The sequence below is a fragment of the Thermobia domestica genome, chromosome 10, assembly GCF_964235325.1.
Source record: "Thermobia domestica chromosome 10, izTheDome1.hap1.1, whole genome shotgun sequence".
Classification (NCBI taxonomy): Eukaryota; Metazoa; Arthropoda; class Insecta; order Zygentoma; family Lepismatidae; genus Thermobia; species Thermobia domestica.
The window spans coordinates 12,441,528-12,461,749 of NC_137463.1; the positions used below are offsets into that span (position 1 = coordinate 12,441,528).

The 20,222-nt window shown below is 37.6% G+C and overlaps 1 protein-coding gene across 2 annotated transcripts in view; it reads right to left on the reverse strand.

Moving 5' to 3' along the window:
- The window catches only part of LOC145662293 (lipopolysaccharide-induced tumor necrosis factor-alpha factor homolog), a 60,242-nt gene that overhangs the window by 21,605 nt on the left and 18,415 nt on the right, over window positions 1-20,222 (reverse strand). The window contains exon 1 of one of the 2 annotated variants that reach the window (XM_081727704.1): window positions 19,197-19,698. The exons of the other annotated variant lie outside the window; for it this stretch is intronic. The gene's annotated coding sequence lies outside the window, so the exon portion shown is untranslated. Of the gene's footprint in view, window positions 1-19,196; window positions 19,699-20,222 lie in introns of those variants that run through there. 2 annotated transcript variants of the gene reach the window in all.

Sequence of the window (20,222 nt, forward strand, 5' to 3'; positions counted from 1 at the left end):
ACGCGGTTGTCAGTTGATGTTTTTTCTTTCAGGTGTCGCGCTGCCATCCAGAAAGTTTACCATTTATGTGTGTGTTATTATTTTTGTGTTATAAGCATTTAATATTTTGAAGTGTGTTGAAAATATCTAGACCTTTTGGAGGGGAATACTATTTAGAGAAGTTAGGCATATTAGAGGACATTTTTGTTTACTTGACTTCAATATCACATTTATGGTAATAACGCGGAGACAAGCTAAGGTGATGGAAGGCTCTGCAGGCGATAGTATATTTAACGATCAATTTGCGCAAATCATGGAGTTTCCAGCGGAGTCTCAGGACACCGTGAGCGATTCTGTTGACAATGTAAACACCTCTCTCCAGGAAGTAGTTCCGCCTGGAGAAGGTACCGTTAATAGTGAAAGGGCTAATGAATCGGAGCAGGTTAGGGAACCGGTTCCTAGCACCTCAGCGCAAGTCGCATCTGTAACTGACCCGTGTCTCGCGTCACTTTTTCACATGATTAAAGAAATGGCAGAAAAACAAGAGAAATCATTAAACGACATTTCGAATAAGCTAGAGAAACAAGAAAAGAAGCTAGAAAAGCAAGAAAAGAAGCAGGACATATCACTTTTAGAAATTTCAGAGAAGTTAGAGAAACAGGAAAAGAATTTAGAAAAGCAAGAAAGGGTACAAGAGAAAACATTAGCGGAATTAGCAAGTAGGCAGGAGAACGCTAGCAGAACCATGCTAGATAGGTTAGAAGCTGTCGAAAAGCAGATCACTGCCAGTTTCCGGCATGAGATGCTTCAGAATGTGACAGAGCTAGAGGCAAGGATCGATTCCTCAGCGGAAGCTCTGGAATCCAAGATCGCAGCATCCTGCCAAGAACTAAAGACATCTGTTGAAGCAACCGAGAATAGGATCAGTTAACTGGAGGTACACACTGAAAACAAGATAGGCGAGATATCTGAGGTCCTTGGTTCGGATCTCGCTCAGGTCTCTCGGGATGTCAACCATTTACGTGGTGACATGGAGAGAGTGGGGGAAAATGTAGCCGCCGTTTCTACTGAAATAGACCGTGTGAAAGAAACAGTGGATAGTTCTGTGGGTCATCTTCAGTCGAAACTACGTAGAGCAGAACTAAAATGGGAGGAACAGCTGGAACTGTTAAAGGAGTCGGTGAGAGAGAACGGTTCCAGCTGTCAAAACACAGCCTCTGTCTCGCATGAGAGAGTCGACACGCCGGTCGCTGGACCGAGCCATGCAAGACAGTTCCCTGAGCTTCCCAGGCGGGAGCACTCAGATGAGCAGGCTGCCCCTCCCCCTCAAAGCATCACCAACAACAGTAGTAATGGTAGTGTGGCTACTTGCCAAGTAGCGTCGGCCTTAGGACTACTGCACAGAGATTTGTCCCTTCCTGTTTTTACAGGAGGAGAATCGGAAATTCAGGCCCACAATTTTCTCGTAGAACTAGAGAATTATTTTGATCTAACTGGTGTTCCAGAGGAGAGACGGCTGGCATTTTCTTCTCACTGCTTCCGTGGCATCTCGAGACAGTGGTTACAAGTAACACTGAAGAAATGCAAGACTTATCAAGACCTCGTTAGGCATTTCAAAGACGCGTATTTAAGTGAAGAAAAACTTGCTAATCTCCGTGCCTCCATTTTGACGTCACGCTTTGAGACACGGGGAAGTAAGAAACCGACAGAATACTTGTTGGAGTTGCTACACACCAACAGTATTCTCGACCCCCCTTTGCCTCCCCAGGTACTCTTGCGAGTTTTGCCTCGACAATTGCCATTCTCCATCTATCGGTGCATCGTTTCATCGAAACCTCGCACTATAGATGAGTTGTTAAATATTGTTGGTGAGCTGCAGTCCACCTACCAGCCACCAAGTAACAACAACAATAGGAGGGGAATAAACACACTGACAGTAGAGGAAGAAGAAGAAACTGGACGATCTTCCCCCCCTCACGAAACAGTAGGCCGAGTAACCCCACTCGAGACAGAAGGTTCCACAGGGATAATGGGCCTTATCACAATAGGGGTACGAGAAGAGGCAACAGAAATCAGAATAATAATGGCAATAATGGCAATTGGCGTTCGAGAAATTCCAGTGGTCAGTCTCGTGACACTGGAGATTCTCGAGCAGGAAACCAGAACAATCGAGGGGAAAGACGTGGAAGGAATAGGGGTCGTGGTAACACGCAGCCACGAGATAACAATCGTAACAATGACTATGCAGCGGAGGTTAATCAGCTCCGAGTTCATGACGATAGGACTGCACAGCCTTCGAGACAAGTCTCGTCTCGAGGCAACTCGCGTGCGAACAGCCCTGGAACTAGTCAACGCCACTGAGAACTGTCCGCATGTTCTCAGAGCGGTGACTTGAATACTAGCGTACTGGATATTCAAGCTGAACCGGCGAAATCTATTTCTGGGAATGTGCGTAATGATAGTATAGAGTATGATATTGATTTAGAAGAAGAAAAAGAAGAAAATTGTGAGACGCATGTAAAGACTTTAGAGACACTAGAGAATGGGGATTGCGAAGTTTGTAGACGCATAATTAGCACCACACATTTCGATCGTGAAGGAAACAACGTCATTCGTCATCCTGAAATTGTTATTACAGAGAAATGGGGACAAAATTAAAATAAACAGGGAATTGTTTGACGAGACGAATGCGATCTTTAGGAACCTTTTAGACAGTTCAACCGAAAAGCTACCCAATAACAATTTGGTAACACTTCCCGAGGTAGAAGTAGGTTTATTTAATAGTAAAATTCTGCCATTATTGGATAGTGGAGCTAGTATATCAGCTATCTCGTTGCAATGTTGGGAAGTAATACGACAGCGAGACCCCCCACCAGCGTTCATCAAGTCATCAAATATTAGAGTTAGTTCAGCGTTCGGTCGCGCCGTAGCATCGATCATCGGCCAAGTCTTGTTAGAACTTGTTATTGCAGATAAGGAGTACTATAATTCGGCAATAGTAGTGAAAGGGCTCAACCGTGAACTCATTTTGGGTTCACAGTTCTTTGTAGAGAGTAGGGCGATTTAAGATTATGAGAAAAACGTCCTTTTGCTTAACCACCCCCACCATATAGAAGTTTCTTTTCGATACATTGAAGTAGAGGAAGAAGACCTTTTCATAAGAAAATTATCCTGGGAGTTCGAAGAGGACGTGGTTGATTGTGAGAATCCCACACTTAGTAGTATGTGCGCGTCGAGGAGAGGACCGCTGACTACACCGCAGTTCGAGCGAGCGTCAGCAGGTGGAGGCTACCAGCAAGAGTTGGCTACCCTGCGCAGCCAGTTGGATGATGGGAAGTTCCCAACTGCAGCCGAACTTGCAAATGTTGTTTACTCGCCACAGGAATGGGCGAAGGTTCGAACCCAGGCTACACCCGACGAGAGCAGAGATCATGTCGAAAAGTATACTGATTTGAGTGGGGAGGAAAAGCAAAAGTTGTACGAAGTGCTCTACAAACATCGACGCATATTTGATGAGAAGCCTGGTACCATCAGGGACTACCAGCATTCCATTGAAGTGACCGATGATCGACCCATGAAGACAAGGATGTATCCTTACTCTCTTCGCACCAGAACTGCTTTGGAGAATACCTTTAGTCGATGGATGACGTGGGGATTCGTACAGAAGAATACCACTTCGTTTAAGAGTCCGCTTGTTGAGTGCAAGAGAAGCACGGATCATTGCGCAAACTTATTAGAAACAATTAGCCAGTAATAATTAAGTTTCCTACACGATAGTATAACGTAGAAAAGATGAAGAAATCGTTTAAAAGCTTGAAGCCATGGTGTGCTTCGCTAGTGTGAGTGCCTCTCAACTACTAGGGTTGATGAGTCAAGAAAGTGTCAATAAAGTATATTAGGAAATTAAATCATAGTAGCCTCTCACGAAGGAATTTCAATAGCGCATTTTCGTCGGTTAAGAGCAAGGTTCAGTACGCAGTATTCGAGATAGCATTACTACAAAATAAAGAAAGATCCTGAGACGAGAGAAGTGTTAATGAAGAGGAACGTGTTTCACCTGAAGAAATACGTACCGCGTGAAACCATGCCTCCTCAGGACCCAGCTGACCTGATGACGTAGGAGAAGAAGAAGCAAGCACAGCACGTCACACAGGCAGGACAGCTGAAGATGTTTACACTCACAGACGCACCTCCTTACGTCTGGGAAACAAGAGAGTTGTTGCGCTGAGTGTAACATTACAGAAGAAATACTGTTAGCTAATGCTGAGAGATAAATTTCAGATAAAATGACAAGTTAGGATGTGATTATAATATATTAGTGATTATGTTAGATGTTATTAGTGTTAGGATTTTTTTTCATGTATTTAGGGAAATTTTGTATTTAAAATATTGCATATACGGTGTATGTAGGTTATATACGTAAAGTGTATTGGAACCTCTTCTAGGAAAATGCAACGATTAAGCGATTAACGGTTGCATTTCCTTAGGAGGGGAATAATGTAAACGACACATGAACTGTGTTTTAATTCAATTTACATATTTAAATTTTGCGTGAATATATGAATAATTTTGCCATTTAATTAGTGATTTGCATATCAAGTTTAATAGAATTAGCATACGTATCAGCGGGAGCATGTATCTTTTATTGGTATTTCTATGTATTTATATTGTGTATGTCGATTATGTAAATGAGCATTGAGTGACAACCGGATGAGACATCAGATTGGAGCAATGATATTAGAATATAATTTAATATTGACTTCGAAGAAAACAGAAAACTCTATAGTTTAGATACGATATTTGGCTGGCAGATAAGCAGCGAAGCCTCACAGAAAAAAAAACTTTAAAGATAGCTTGTGTTCCTAACGGAGTCTTGGTCTCCCACGTCGTGAGAAAATATCAGAAACAAGGTAACCATCTCTATATGGGTGGAATACCTATGAGCTCCAGTTGTCACATGTATGCATAGCTAGTATCACTTCCTAGTGTATTTGTAGGTAGGAGCATACCCTGCCAGTATAGCGACACAGAGTCCATGAATACAATGCTTTCAAAATCATAAAATTTTTAACATGTCTATGAGAGAATCCCGAATACAAAGAGGTGCTATTTTTTTAGACACGCCTACTTTTGGCATGTTAGGCTCTGAAAGCGTCGTTTGGTCAACGGACTAGCGTCAGAGAAAGGGAAGTGGACAAATTCAAAATTGTGGACGAGTCCACTTAAGTTTTAGTGGTAGACGTCGAGAACTCTGTTTCTCATAGTACAGTGACATCCGCTAGATGTCTCTGCTAAAAGATTGTTTCTTCTGCTCCGCTGATAATAGTATGTGTGATGTTATGTAATTTTGTGATGTAAATAAACTTTCTGGGTGTTCCCGTAGTTGTAGATATATAGTAGCTCGATATATATTTTGTTTACAACATATGGCTTGTACTAATGACAGTTATAGACCTAGCTGATGGTTGTGAAGGAATTCAGAAGACGAACACACACCTCAGTTTTTTTTAAACCTTGTCAAAAGTCATTACTGTTGGCAGAGAGAAGAAAATTCTCAAAATGATTTTATATTGCTTATTTTTATGTGTTAGGCTACGTCAGCCTCATTCAGGGTTCATTTTATATATTAGTATTTTTGTATAGCTCACTTAATTTGTGTCATTAATATGATCAATCAAAGTAGAAACCATATCCTTCATTGCATCTGTTTCAGAGAATTGCAATACTCAATGTCACTTGGACAAGCAGTTACGGGGGTCGCCACTAGGTGGGACTACCTGTCAAGTTGTGTAGGTTAACCTGTCAAGTGATCAAATGAGAATAATTTTGTTGTTTATTTTAATTTTTCTAACGATATTCAGCACCGTGTTAGTGAGTGTGATATACAAACTGAAAGCTTGTTTAATAAGCTACCTAACTCACATAGTGACTGTAAACGATGTCATTGAAGTGAACTATAAAGTACAAAAGAATTTGAAAAAGTGTTGTGTATTGAGATATTTAGGTCATGGAAAGCCTACAGGTGAGTGACATGCCTCTCACCCCTATTTTGGGTGAAGCGTGCTAAAGTGGATTGGCCCAACCCAAAAGTTGGGGCGAACAATGAACTGTGAGGGAAATATAACATTACGGGAGACAGTCAGAAAGGCAGTTGCTTCTTAGATCGGGAATCGTGTACGTCAGACACGAAGTTCGGAGTGAGTGTTCTAACCGTCTGTACTTGAAAGTTATCATCGACATTCGCTGTGTCCAAACATTTATCGAACATGTTGGCGATTCAGTTTTAAAACATATACATAGTGTGTGCGATATATAAAATGTGCACTAAGCACTCATTTACCACTATTGCATCTTTGTAACGCTGAACTCATATTCTTTGGTAGAATGAGAGCGTAGAAGGAACGAGTAGCATTTATAAAAGTGCGGCTTGCGGAATTATCTGCAAAGTTATTTGTTATTTATTTTACTAAGTGCACCATGTTCGAAGTATTGCTAGTGTGAAGAGACAATGCTTTCACCTATATTTGTGAAGTGCTTCACACAAGTTTAACTTTTGACGTTTTACGTCATACGCCTTCAGTTAATACAAGGGACTGAGTTTTATGCTTGTATAACTTAGGCGCGGTTAGTACAATATAACTCCAGTGCTCCATAGAATGACTGACTAGGGTGAACTTTCAGACACAATTCAGTTAGTCACGATTGCCGACATGCAGAGGAATACACACAGAAGCGCCGCTAATGCAGCAGAACTCCAGAGTTAGAGGGAGTACGTCCTGTAGGAGAGTGTAGCAGTACGACGGGAGAAGACAGAGAATGGTCGCCGGAAACGGAAGAAACACGACAAGGAGGTGTATAACGTGGTGAAAAGGGAGAGACACTGCAAGTAAGAAGTTAACGGCGAAATGAACAAAACGTGCACGAACTATTAAACAAAATGAGAGCTCAGAGCGTGTGATATAAAATTTTCAGAGAAAATAATTTGATTAAAATTAATATTTTTTTTCTTCTCTCAGGTCTCATTGAGAGACCGTGCGCGCGCGTGTGCTTCTGTAAATTTCAATAGTATGTGCATTGAAGTGGTGCATTAAATGGATATCACTGGAAATTTGAACTTCTGTCTTGTTTGCAGTATTGGCCGAGAGGTATGTGTTACCCTTTAGTCCTTTTGTTTCTTTTTCAGGCCAGAAGCTGGGTTTGTGAATGGATCATGAAGGCGATATGCGTATTTTGGGTATCTTTCTCATGCAGGATGGGTGTTAAAACCACAAAGTGCTTGAAAATTAGAGTTTCATGCTAACAATAACCTTGTTTTATTTTTCAAAATTTTCATTTAATTAAACTACAGACTCTACCGACTGAACTGATTTAGTTAATTAACTTTGTAGCTGGAGGTTGCATTAATTTAAAGTAATTTTGACAGTAAATCTAACGTCTCCTCCCACATTTGCATTTTATCATTTTAATTAATTTTGATAATTTTATTCATAATATGCAATCTCACTTCCTCCCGCTCACAGTATACTGGACCCGTTGATTCAGACGGCTCAGATTCTGATGCTTTAGTGGAGGTTCCAGTATCTTCGGTTGGGAAAACTGCAACCATCACTACAGTGACGGTGTCAGGGTGCCTGTCAACGACCAGGGATGCAATTTGTGGAAATGTCACCCAACTTTCTAGTCACATGCCAAATGAGGTGGTGAGACGGATGAATGAAAGAATTGATGGAAAGAGAAACGAAGGGGTAATTAGGCGCGTTCCTTTGACAAGTGTGACCTGTCTGCCACATCAGTGTTGCCAACTCACGCATGTTCCACTAATGTCAGCTCAGGTTATTCCGAGTGGGATGCGTACGAGCGTTGGAGTTCTGGAGGAGTACCATCTCCGAGAAATCTTCATTAGGTCAAAATTTAAATAATATTGTAACTTTTGGACAAAATTCACCGACGGAAAGGGGCCCCGTATTAGAGTGTGGCACTCCTCAGAACACCAATGGACGTGCGGACACAGCAAACTGCAACAAACATATCAGTATCCGATTGTCAGAAATTCGGAACTTACCCACGTTTACAGGGGAATTCGGACAAGCTAGTTTATTCCTCGAAAACTTGGAACAGACTTTCCAATTGTTAGAGGCTTCTGACCGAGAAAAATTATTATTATTGCCACGTTGTTTGACAGAGGGGGCTAGAGCTTGGTATAAAACGGTCGAAGAACAGATACGAACCTACGATGATTTTGTTCGATTATTCAGGGACAATTTTCTCTCCTTACGGATGGAGCGCGTACAGAAGAAATTCGTACAAAACATGCGATATGACCGGTCGAAATACCCTCGTTTGAGAGACTTCGCCTGGAAGGTGATAGCGGAGTATTATGCGGTCGTGCATCATCCGGATGAAGGGGAGCTAATCGAAATTCTGCTTGACTGTTTGCCTCCGAATGAGTCCAAGCTATTGAGAGCTGTGGAGCCCAAATCCACACAACAGTTAATTTTAAAATTAACCGAATTAGAGGGTTATCCAGAACACACTGGAGCTGTGACTGAGAAAAAATGGAGGAAACCTTTCGTACGACAAGTAATGATCCAAAAGAAGTTTGGAAAAGGAGGGGAAACAAACCAAGGAGTCGTCCTCACAAACCGAAGAGACTAAGGAAAAAACTCTGATGAGTAATTCACGAGATTCCTCCAGTACGGAAGAGTGGAAGTCACGATATCCTTACAGGAATCGATGGAGGAATGGAAATTCCTAGAACCGAAATATGAGAGGTCGTAGCCCGGGAAGACCGCGGTATGACCCATACCGAGAGGGGCCAGGAGTAGCCTATGGCTATGGAAATAGTGGAGAATACGGGAATTACCCAAGTGGATCCCAGATTTTCACAAATGGAAATGGAACTTCTGGTGGGATGCGTGCGAGTCCGCCATATGCATCGGGTGTACCACCACCTGGAGGGGGTAGTGTACCCCATACAACACCTTCCCCAGGGGTGAACATGGCGACAGTGGCGGAATCATGCCCATCTCACCCGACGTTCGCACCAACGTCAGTCGGAAGTCAAACGAATGAGAACTGGACGGGAAATGCATATCGCAGTTCTCAGTAGGGGAGATTGCGAACTGCGAGATGGATTCCCTGACTCCCCAAGAAAAAGAAAGGAAAGAAGAAGAAAAGAAAGGAAAAGATGAGATAAAAGAAGGTTCTCTGGTAATGTTAAAGACCCATTACTTATCATCGGTACCAAAGAAGGTATTCTCAAAACTCATGTACACATATCTCGGACCATATTTGGTAACTAAACTTTTCAGGAATTCAGCTCAACTTCAAACATTATCAGGAGAGAATATTGGAGTGCAAAGCTACAACCTAAAACTTTTTCGATGTTCAGATCTGAAACGACCACAACTTCTTGGCGAGGCAGAGAATCCATGAAAGCTCAAAGGCGTAAATAAAACATTTTAGGATTTTGATTAGGTTAAGAGATTTAGATTAGTATAAATAATGTTTATTTTCCTTTTAGTGTAGATAAATGATGTTAGTGTATTCATGATGTAAGAAAATTTTTTTTCTTCCAAGGACCGCGGAAGATGATACCTCCCAACATGGAGTTATCATGTTGAAAATTTTCGAACGCCCTGTATAATAGTGTAGAATAAAATATAATATAGGATATGTAAGGATGTAATGTTGTCATTTAAATTTCTTGTAATATTAGAAGGTAGGATTAAGTTAGGACGTGCATTAAAATAGGTTTAGGATTTTATTTCGTATTTAACATCTATGTTTTGTTCATTTCTATCTTAATTTCCTATATTTCTTTAATAATATTCTGCTTATTTCTTTTATTTTCATCTGTAGAACGCTTTTCCTATCTCCAAACATTCTGAAAATTCTCCCAAAATTTTCTTTAAAAATTTTATTCTAAAATTATTCTTCATAAAATTCTTTAGAGTTTCAGCCATCTTGATAGAAAATCGTCAAGATTTACTCGGTTTGGTGCATCATCTTCAATCTTGTCTTGTGTGACGTCAGTAGCACAGATTTACAAAATTATTTATAATTGGTCGCTTTCCTTTGAACTCTCTGATAATTAGCTCATCTTCAATCTTCAGACTGTTACGTCACATTGTTGTTGTACTGTAATGGCGTCAGCCTAAGAAAGCAATCCTCAGTTACTGCCCGTCAGATATTATCGGCATAAAGTGGTAAAGGAAGCCGCTCCAGAACGGTTTTTTTCTACTAAAAGATCTAAAAAGGTTCGATTGCAAAATTTGCGATATTTTTGTGTTATTTGTTTGAACGGAACGGAGCGAGTAGCGAGGGGAATTAGTGAAGCGAAGTAGCCCAATGTTGTAAGTTGTCTGTATGAACTATGAACGGAATCTGATTTCTACATAATTGGATCCTGATTTTTTTGGAAGAACCGTGATAGTTAATAGACATTAACTGGTTCAGGTTGGACTGTATATTATAAAGGATGTGAGTGATAGTTGGTTTTCTTCTGGAACCATGAAATTCATCACAAAAATTAATAAGAATGGTTAACAGGAACTGGTACTCGTAAGGACAACCATTGGATTCTTCTTGCATATAAACTCATCCGAACTGTAAGTAAGGTTTACTTTATTTCTAAAGTGGTTTCAATCGAAGTAACTTGGTAGCCTGGATTTATGAATATTTTCTTTTAACCTCGAAATTCACCAAGTTATACAGTTGGAATATGGTGTTCAGTGAAGCATAATAATATAACTATGTCTTCGTAAATTCCTTTCCCGTAGGATCTATACAATTACTGAGACAATATGTGACGGCTTAGGCTTATCTATAAAGGGGGGGGGGGAATAAAAGGTAGAGCAACTACTGACGGAATATACATGCGAGTGTAAAATTTTCATTTAGAGTGACCATCTAAATTCCTGTTATTCAAAGAAAGCCTAAATCTTGTGTAAGGCTATATGCAGTATTCTTTATTATTGTTGTGATTTTTTTTTATTTGGCTATGCATCATTTGGCTGTCCATTAGAACCAAGCTAGACAAATAGGATAGGAATGACGTTCTCCGGTATAGAACATTAAAGTTTTTTTTTTAACCTTAACGTATCCGTAAAGTATGAGAAAATAAACCGAAGCTGTACTTTGATAAAAGAAGCACGATGGGTCGTTTTGTCACAAGTTTTCGATAGGGGCAATTGGTTTTTCTACACCGTGCGAACATTCATATAATTTTTTTTTTAAGTAACAAATTCCCATTAAAAGAAATGTGGCCTGGACTGCCAATCAAAGCGTTTTTACGTTATAAACGAATTTGTTGGTGTGAGTGTGTAGTGTGGATGTGTCTTAGGTTAGTGTAGGTTAAGGATTTAGTGATTTCATGTGTATTTTTGTAATAGAATGTGTAGGCAAGAAATGAATAAATATAGGAAAAGGGTGCCTAGTAATAGTAGCTGCTGTGAACAGCTAAAACATAAGATTTATGATTTTTTTTTTAAATGAAAGATATGAATGCCAATGAGAGGCACTTTCCTTGATATAGTCGAGAATAAGTGACTATTAATAAAAGTATTAAATATTGGGAATATGTGAAATAAAATTGAAAGTTATGAGAGTATGTGTGCATGTAATATTTTAAAATGGCTGGTCACGAATTGTGACATGCACGGTAAAATAGTTCTTTAAAGTGTAATGCGATGTATTGTTGTGCCCCTAAACTAAATGTAAACAGTTTGTATAAAGCTTCGGTGAAACAAGTAAAGCTTCTGGTTGACAATTATGTTTTATTCCATATAACAGAAATACAGTAGAGTAGAAATTTTTATAGTAAAACATGATTTAGTCGAGATCAAAATAGTGCGTCTTCCTATCAATCTGATAAATGAATCATCGAAGGGAAAATGATATGAGTGAAACGTTACGGGGAACCCATCAGTGAATGTCACGAATCCTGAGATTTTTTTTATTTACTTTCCAAAATTTTCGAGTTTATTTATATTTTTTTCCGTTGCGCAAACTTCATTTAGATAATACACTTGTAGGGCAGGTCTTCTGAGTTCGATTCTTTCTCCCATGACTATGGAGCGAGTGAGTGCATCCCCGGTTGCAAGCTATTCTTCTGTGATGGCCACATAGACTTGTAGCTGGTTAAACTGGTGATATACTCAAACGCACCTTGGTCCCGAGAAAGCGAACATCTGAGAACAACAGTAGACACAAATACACACATAAACAAACAATAGAAAATTATTACTAACACTTTTAGCGTGATGACTAGTGATATTTTACCAAATGTAATTTTAAGTTGACTACGTTTATTGTATTCTTTGTCCGTATTTACTCAGTATAAATGTTTTAACAGCGAGATAAAAAAATACTCTACTTGGTTTGAATTTTTTCTTTTTTTTTAAAAAAAAAAATGTTAGTTCTTTCATAATGTTTATGTTTTATACCATTCAAAGTGCTGTATTTGTTTTCAAAGCTGTTCGTGGCACTGAAATAAAGATTATTGTATTAAACCATCCATGCACAGTACATCTAGTCGTAATACGAGGCGCATGTTAAAAAAAAAAAAAAAAAAAAGCCGATTTTTCTTTTTCTTTTTTTTTTAATGCTAGGTTTATGCTTGTGGTCAAGAAAAATTTAAATATGTTTGTGCCCAATCCTTTCGACAGTAAGTTCTCCGGAACTAGATTGTAGAAAGATGCTGTTTTCACTGATCGATTACAAATTTCGTGAAGATTGTTCAGTTCTAATTGAACATTTTAAAAAATGGTCATTATTTCTTTATTACATTTTTAGGAGTATAATGTTAGAAAAGTAAAGCATCATATCCTACGAATTATAGATTCCAACACCATATATTTGTATACAAGGGTTGCATATTTCTCCGGCGTTTGTTTCATGGCCAAATGATAATGAAAAACTACGGACCATTTTTCCAGTCTAAGATGAATCTTTATTGTTTGGAGTGTTTTGTCCAATGAACACCATACATCATTGACATTGTAATTAATTGTGTATGTAATGTATTTGCTTATTATATATTACATGCAAGAAAAAAGAAAACACTGATCATACATGAATAAGAAACTCCAACCGGAAGTAGGTTCAAATCTTGCGAATGGTACCAGATATTGAAAAAATAATAGAAAAAAAATCTCCCCTTTATGGTAATTCTTGCCGATTTTTATTAAGACGTCCTTCGCTTGTGTCTGTAAATAGACATGTTCAAATGTTGTCTGGAATGACAAGGAGATTCATCTCATGTGTGTTAGCTGCGTTGTATGGAAAGCACAGGTTCAGCTGTTAAAACAAATGATACAAGAAATTTATTGTGATTTCCGCCGATTTTGGATGACACGTTGCAGATTATTCAGTGTTTCGCAATACACTTACGCTGTAATTGTTGATAATAGTTGCAAAAATTCCCCAAGAATCACACCCTATTCGTCCCAAATCACGGTTGTCATGATTTTGTGAACTGATGTTTGTTTAAATTTCTTCGCTTTAGGAGAACCAAAATGCCACCACTGCATTGACTACTGCTTCGACTCCCAAGTGGCGTACAATATCCAGGTTTCATTCCCCGTCACTATGTGAGAAAAGAGATTCTCTCCATCCTTCTCTTATAGCGGGCAAAAAGCATGTGTAGCTGTCATTCTTTGTTCTTTGTGAGTATCTCTCAGCATTTTTGGCACCCACCTCGCACATATTTTGTGATATCCCAGCTTGTCAGTCAAAATTCGATGCACTGTTTCAGGGGACACTTCTAGAAATTATTTGGCGAGTTCAGTTATTGTGAACCGGCTATTGGATCGCACTGTCTTAACACGTTCTATCAAATCGTCCATATGAACACTAGGCCTTCCGTTACGTCATGAACATTTCAATGTCTTTCTCCGTGACCTTCTCTTCTTTTATTACAGTCGGTCCGTAATGGCAGACAATATGCTGATTGATGTCAGCTGTATTCTGTCATTTGGTGTTCAAAAATCGTATAACAGATCTCACTGCACATTAGGCGGTTCTATCTCTGTTGCAAGCACATGCTTTGGCGTATGCGTAACTTAATCAGCGTTGCCAGCCCCGCGTAAAAAAATATCGGGCCTTATTTTGAAATTCTTCTCGTACCTGCCTTGAACAAAACTCAATTTAGAGCAAATAGTAGTGTCACGTCTATATCATGTGAAGGAATTTGGTTTGTGTGGCGTGCTATTTTCTCAATATTGAAACCGGAAATGTTAAATTCAGGGGTGTCATTTAGGGGGACAGGGAGGGGCAATTGCCCCGAGTTTCTCTCTCTCATATACACACACTATATATATGTATAGCAGTGGCGTATTTACGATTTTGTTTCGGGGAGGGCTTTGCTTACTTTCGGGGGGGCTTTGCCTGAAAATGTGAAAGTTCTGCAAGATATTTCATATACTTTACTATAGTAAGTAAGATTTCGGGGGAGGTTAAGCCCGGAAGCCCCCCCTTAAATACGCCACTGATGTATAGTGAGTGTGTGTCGAGTGGTCGAAGTGAGACGGTATGCGGTAGTGTACCACCACCATACCGCCTCTGGTTTTTCAGTAATGAAGACATACCGTCACTGGAAAGTGAATGCTAATATACTTTCAATAAATCCATTTTTATACACATTTAATAAATCTATTTTAGACAAAATACCCTCACTGTACTTCTGCATTTAGATAGCTGGTATGTCGAATCAAAATTGTAATAAAACATACCGCATCTGCTTTTTTTTCCATTTCGAACTATATATATATATATATATATATATATATATATATATATATATATATATATATATATATATATATATATATATATATATATATATAATATACAGGTCCGGATCCAGGATTGTCTGAGGGGGATCACCAATAACTATCAAAATAACCAATCGCACTGAAACTCTTCAAAGTGACATGTGACAATATTCTTTACCCCTAACAACACTGATGCATAGAACTGGTTGGTTTAAAGGGACAAGTTTTGCCGATAGATGGCACTACTGTCTTCGTATCTCTTCCATGTATTTTTTATCTTTCACGAAAATTCACGATTTCTCTTACAAATTTCAGCCTACGTACTTCAATTTTTTTTTTTTAGAAAAAAAACTTCATAATCTATCAAAGGCAATAATCCGTGCCGATTTTTATTTAGAATTTTCTTTATTGTTGAAATGGATATCCAAATCTTTAACAATAGAATTGTTTCAACAATGAAGAAAATTCTAAATAAAAAAAAATCGGCACAGATTGTTCCCTTTAATAGGTTATGAAGTTGCTTCTCCAAAAATTTGAAGTCTCTAGGTTGAATTTTGTAAGAGAAATTGTAAATTTTCGTGAAAGGTTAAAAATACATGGGAGAGATACGAAGACTGTAGTGACATCTATCGGTAAAACTTGTCCCTTTACACTAACCTTAAAGAGGGTCGCAAGTGTTATGCAAGGGGGAAAGTTGCTGTTCTCTCCTCCTAGCTTCTGTTTTCTTCCCTACTTGACAAATGTTATATTGTTTCGCTTGGTGAATCCTTTTCATTCAACCATTAGAAAATCGACAAACTATTGCTTTTGCAAAGCTGTACTTTCGTTTAAGCCCCAAACGGAAACATGATGGCAGAAAGGTTCGGAAACTATTGCTATTTTCACTGCTGGCTTCTCACTTTAGATAGTGTATATTTACAACGAAGAGGGTTGCACGTGCACCCCCTAAATCCGGCCTTATATATATATCTACTCTCTCTCTGCAGGGCCGGAGCCAAGATTTTCTGACCGAGGGTGCACCAATACATTCGAATTAAATTTTAATTCTTTTAATGCCTATAGGCATCGTGGTGTGAATGAGGAATACCGTTTCGCTTGATAGATGCTTTTCTTTCAACTTTCAGAAAATTAACTTAAACTATTGCTCTTGCAAAATCCTTTTTCTTTTAAGCCCTAAAACGGAAACAAGGCGGCACAAATTTTTGGAAAGTGTCGCTATTTTCACTGCTAGCTTCTCATTTTAGATAGTGTATATTTACAAGGAAGAGGATGCACCCCTCTAAATCTGAAAAGGCTATTTTCAAAAGCATTACACACAAAAGCGTACACACATGAAAGATATATATGAAAATAACCACAAACTCACCAAGTTTGTATTACGTATTCCAGATGGCAGCACAAGTCCATTATCTATCCCAGTTTGTGACTACTTCAACGAGGAACTTCCGCATCGCTGGATTGGGCAAATTGGTGAAAATAACCTAGCTTTGTTCCCCTGGCCTTCCCTGTGGGGGTATGTTAAGGACATTGTTTACTTATCCCCCATTACCACAGTCAGTGGCGGCGATTGGACGTTAAAAGTGGGGGGGCAAGGCATGATCTGAATACAGTAAAACCTGTCTTCAACGGACCCTTCATTAAGCGGAAAACTGTCTTAAACGGAAATATTTCACGGTCCCATGAATTTTGGAAAACAAAACGTGTAAAAAGTCCCTTCATTAAGCGGAAACTGTGTTACACGGACAACGGAAAGAAAAATAAACATTTAACGGAAAATTCTGAGTTCCGGACTATAGCGTTTAGAAGATGTTTAGGCATTTTGTGAGACATATACATTACATTGTCTGCGATAAAATGTTCGTTCTTTTGTTAAATATTTCTGGACAGTGTTGACATTCCCCAACCACTACTCATATTCACCCCCACAAACTGCCCTTAATCCCCGCAACTCAATCAAGACTCATACGGAATGTCGGAAAGAAGAAAACGACATAGAGGAAGAAGAGGAATACGTTACCGAGTTCGAAGAAGAGTGTAGAATAATACATAACAAGATGCTCTCAGAAGTTTAAAGGAACTGCAAAAATTTGCCTTACGGAAAAATGATTCTGATTCATTTAGTATAATTTCTCAGGTTAAAGTGTATGCGGAAAGTCAAGCAGCAATGTACACAGAAAACCCTGCTTGGCTATTAGAAAAATAAAGAAAACGTGTGCATAGCAAATTTTGTATTCATTTTAATTTTTTGTGTATTTATTCGTAGAAGAAAGAAGTACTGTAATCGAACAATGTACGTACAGCAATATATTTTCTCAGTATGCAACTTTATAAACATGTATAAAAAAAGAAAGGAAGGAAAGATCTACCTCCACTAAGCGGAAACCTGACTTTAACGGAAATTTTTGCAAGTCCCGCTCGATTCCGCTAAAGACAGGTTTCACTGTATTTGTATATCAGTGTTAGTTTTCCTGGTTGTTTGACGAAAGGTTGTATAACTAATAGGATACTATCTTTTTTAGTTAAAATACCATATATCGTATTTCATATTTCATTAAGTAAATTGACAAGAGCAACGCAAGAAGGTACTCATAAATAACGAAAGTTTAAGAAGAGATTTGATTGCTTGCTCATGAACATCTTAAAATTCTGTCTGGAATTTTGTGTGATCAGATTATTTAATAACGAATTTGCAAAGCAAATAAATAGAAGGAATAACAGTAATCATAGTAATGAATAATGAGGCTTGTTTTGTAGAAGTTATGTTGAAACTGGGGATTAATGAACAACTTATATTTTTAATTTCACACATGCCATTAAATGTATGTTATTACTCTTACTAGGAATGTACTTGAACCTGAACCCACAAAGCAGGGGTGATGTATATAGATTGGAAAAAAAAAAATGAAATGAAATCTTTGAGTTTTACGTCCCACGGTTATGCCGGTTAGGCTAAAGGCATGCTTAAAGATTTTAATAAAAATGAGTAAAGTGCTGCCTCCAAGCGGAATGCATGAGACCTCCCCAATTTTGATAACCCGTTTTGATTTTATCTTGACCCCAGCTTTCAGAAAATATATACATTATCCCTATTTTGTGGGTTCAGGTTCAAGTACATCCCGGGTTAGATAATGAAAGACAGTAAATACTACAGGCATACCTGTATCCTACGATATTTAAAGAAATACGCAATTGCAATATTGCTTTTAATTGCAATTAAAACGCAATTCTTGTAGCTTTCTTAACTCAACGGGAAGACAAATAACCAATACGTACTCACGCAACGACAAATATTATATGGCACCATTTTTTCTATGAACCAGTAATACATACAAAACTTTTCATTTCAGACACTCGACAGTACTATACTACAAAATGTATGAAATGAGCTCGAGTACGTATCGTCTGGACGTGTGTCATACCACCAAAGGGGCACATATTGAACTTTTGTAGAGGGTATTTTAATTTTAATGGAATATGGAGCACATGTTTTATGAACCTTTCTTGCAATCCTACTGCATAAAGTTGAAAAAAGTCAAAAACTAATGATTCAGTGAATCCACACACCACTAATTCAAATAATAATAATAATAATAATAATAATAATAATAATAATAATAATAATAATAATAATAATAATTAGAGACCGGATGTTTAGGCACTAAAAACCTGGAAAATAGGCAGGCAATAGGCACTTAAAATTTTAAAAATAAGCAGTAAAATAGATACTAAAATGTAACTCGAAATAATGAAGATAAATACTCAATACAATTAAAAAGATGCAAATGTTCAATGAATGGAGAAACATATCTGTTTGTTGATATCTTCTTTCACTGTATATATAAAAACGAAGCTTGACATGTATTCCATGTATATTTTGTAAATACATTCTGTACAGCACTTTGCACTACACATAACAGTCCAAATTTTATTCACTTTATCAGTACACACAGCAGTCCAAAGTTTTACAGCAATTTATCAATGCACATAACAGTTCAAAGTTTTACGCCCTCTTATCGCTATAAACAACATATATTTCAGTATCCAGAATCCTTTCTTGAAATACTAAATTAAATATATTTTCCACTAATAAAGTATTATTTTGAAGAAAATGCACCGAATAGGCAATATTAGGCTCTAAAGCAATTATTTAGGCAGGAACGGGCGAAATAGGCAAAATAGGCAAAATAAAATTGGCTTAAATTGAAACTATAAACGCCTATATAAACTTTTAAATGTTATTTTTGATCATATTTTTAATATTAAAGAATAGGCATTTTGCCTAACATCCAGTCTCATAATAATAATAATAATAATAATAATAATAATAATAATAATAATAATAATAATAATAATAATAATAATAATAATAATAATAATAATAATAAATTTCGATAAGAATTACTATTATTTTTAATAGTAAGAATTTAGAAAAAATGCACTTACAGCTCGAAGTAGGAAACGAAAAGTTGATAAGCCTACAGAAATCCACAAAACAGTACGTAGCGAAAAGAACTATTTTCCATACGACAATAAATCTGCACAAATCTACATCACAACCACTTGAACAAACATACTGTACATGTATCACAACGGCACTGTTTGCGAACACATGCTTTTTGTTTATTTTTTCCAATCTGTAGAATTCACTACTTTTCCGAAAAGGCACTTCGTGTCGCACTGTCTTGTTTGCTGTTGAGTGGAACAATGAACCATCAGAACCGGTTTACTCAATCTTTTCTCGTTTTGTTATCGATTTTGTTATATTTATTTTTAGATACCCGGAAAAAAGTACTTTACCAATTGAATTTCTAGTGTTCAATAATAGAACAGGAAACGCGAAACTTACTTTTAGAAATACATACGAAACAAAATACGTACTTCAAAAGAATGATTAAATAAATAAATAATCTCGGAGTGACAAGCGTAATGACCGCAACGCGGTTCCGGTGATTAAGCAGTTAACCACAATATCCGCTAATGTCATACAAAGTGTTTCTTCGATAGCTCAATACAAGCAATAACCAGATTGTCAAACAAGATAACAAAATAGGCATTTATCTGTTGGCATTGTCCTCAATACGTGAACTTCAAACCACTATTTAGACAACATTGCCTTGAACTTTCACATAACATACAAAAGTATATTTTTAACAACTCTAAAAATGCTGCGATAGGATTTGCGTTTCTTTTTTAAAATTGATAGACGTCAGTGAAATCAACAAAACAATATGATTCAATGTAAATCCTCATGCGTACTTTATGACATCTACAATATGGCCTTAAGTTCGTTATTTCAAAATTTTTGGAATTACGAGCGTAGTTTACTCACTAAATGTTCAATGATAATACTCAAGATAAAGTATATTGAAACTGATTTGCTTTCCGAAGATTTTCTACGTTTAGCTTTTTATTCCTCACAAAAATTACTTCTTTATAATTGATAATACATCCCACTATTAATGGCTTATT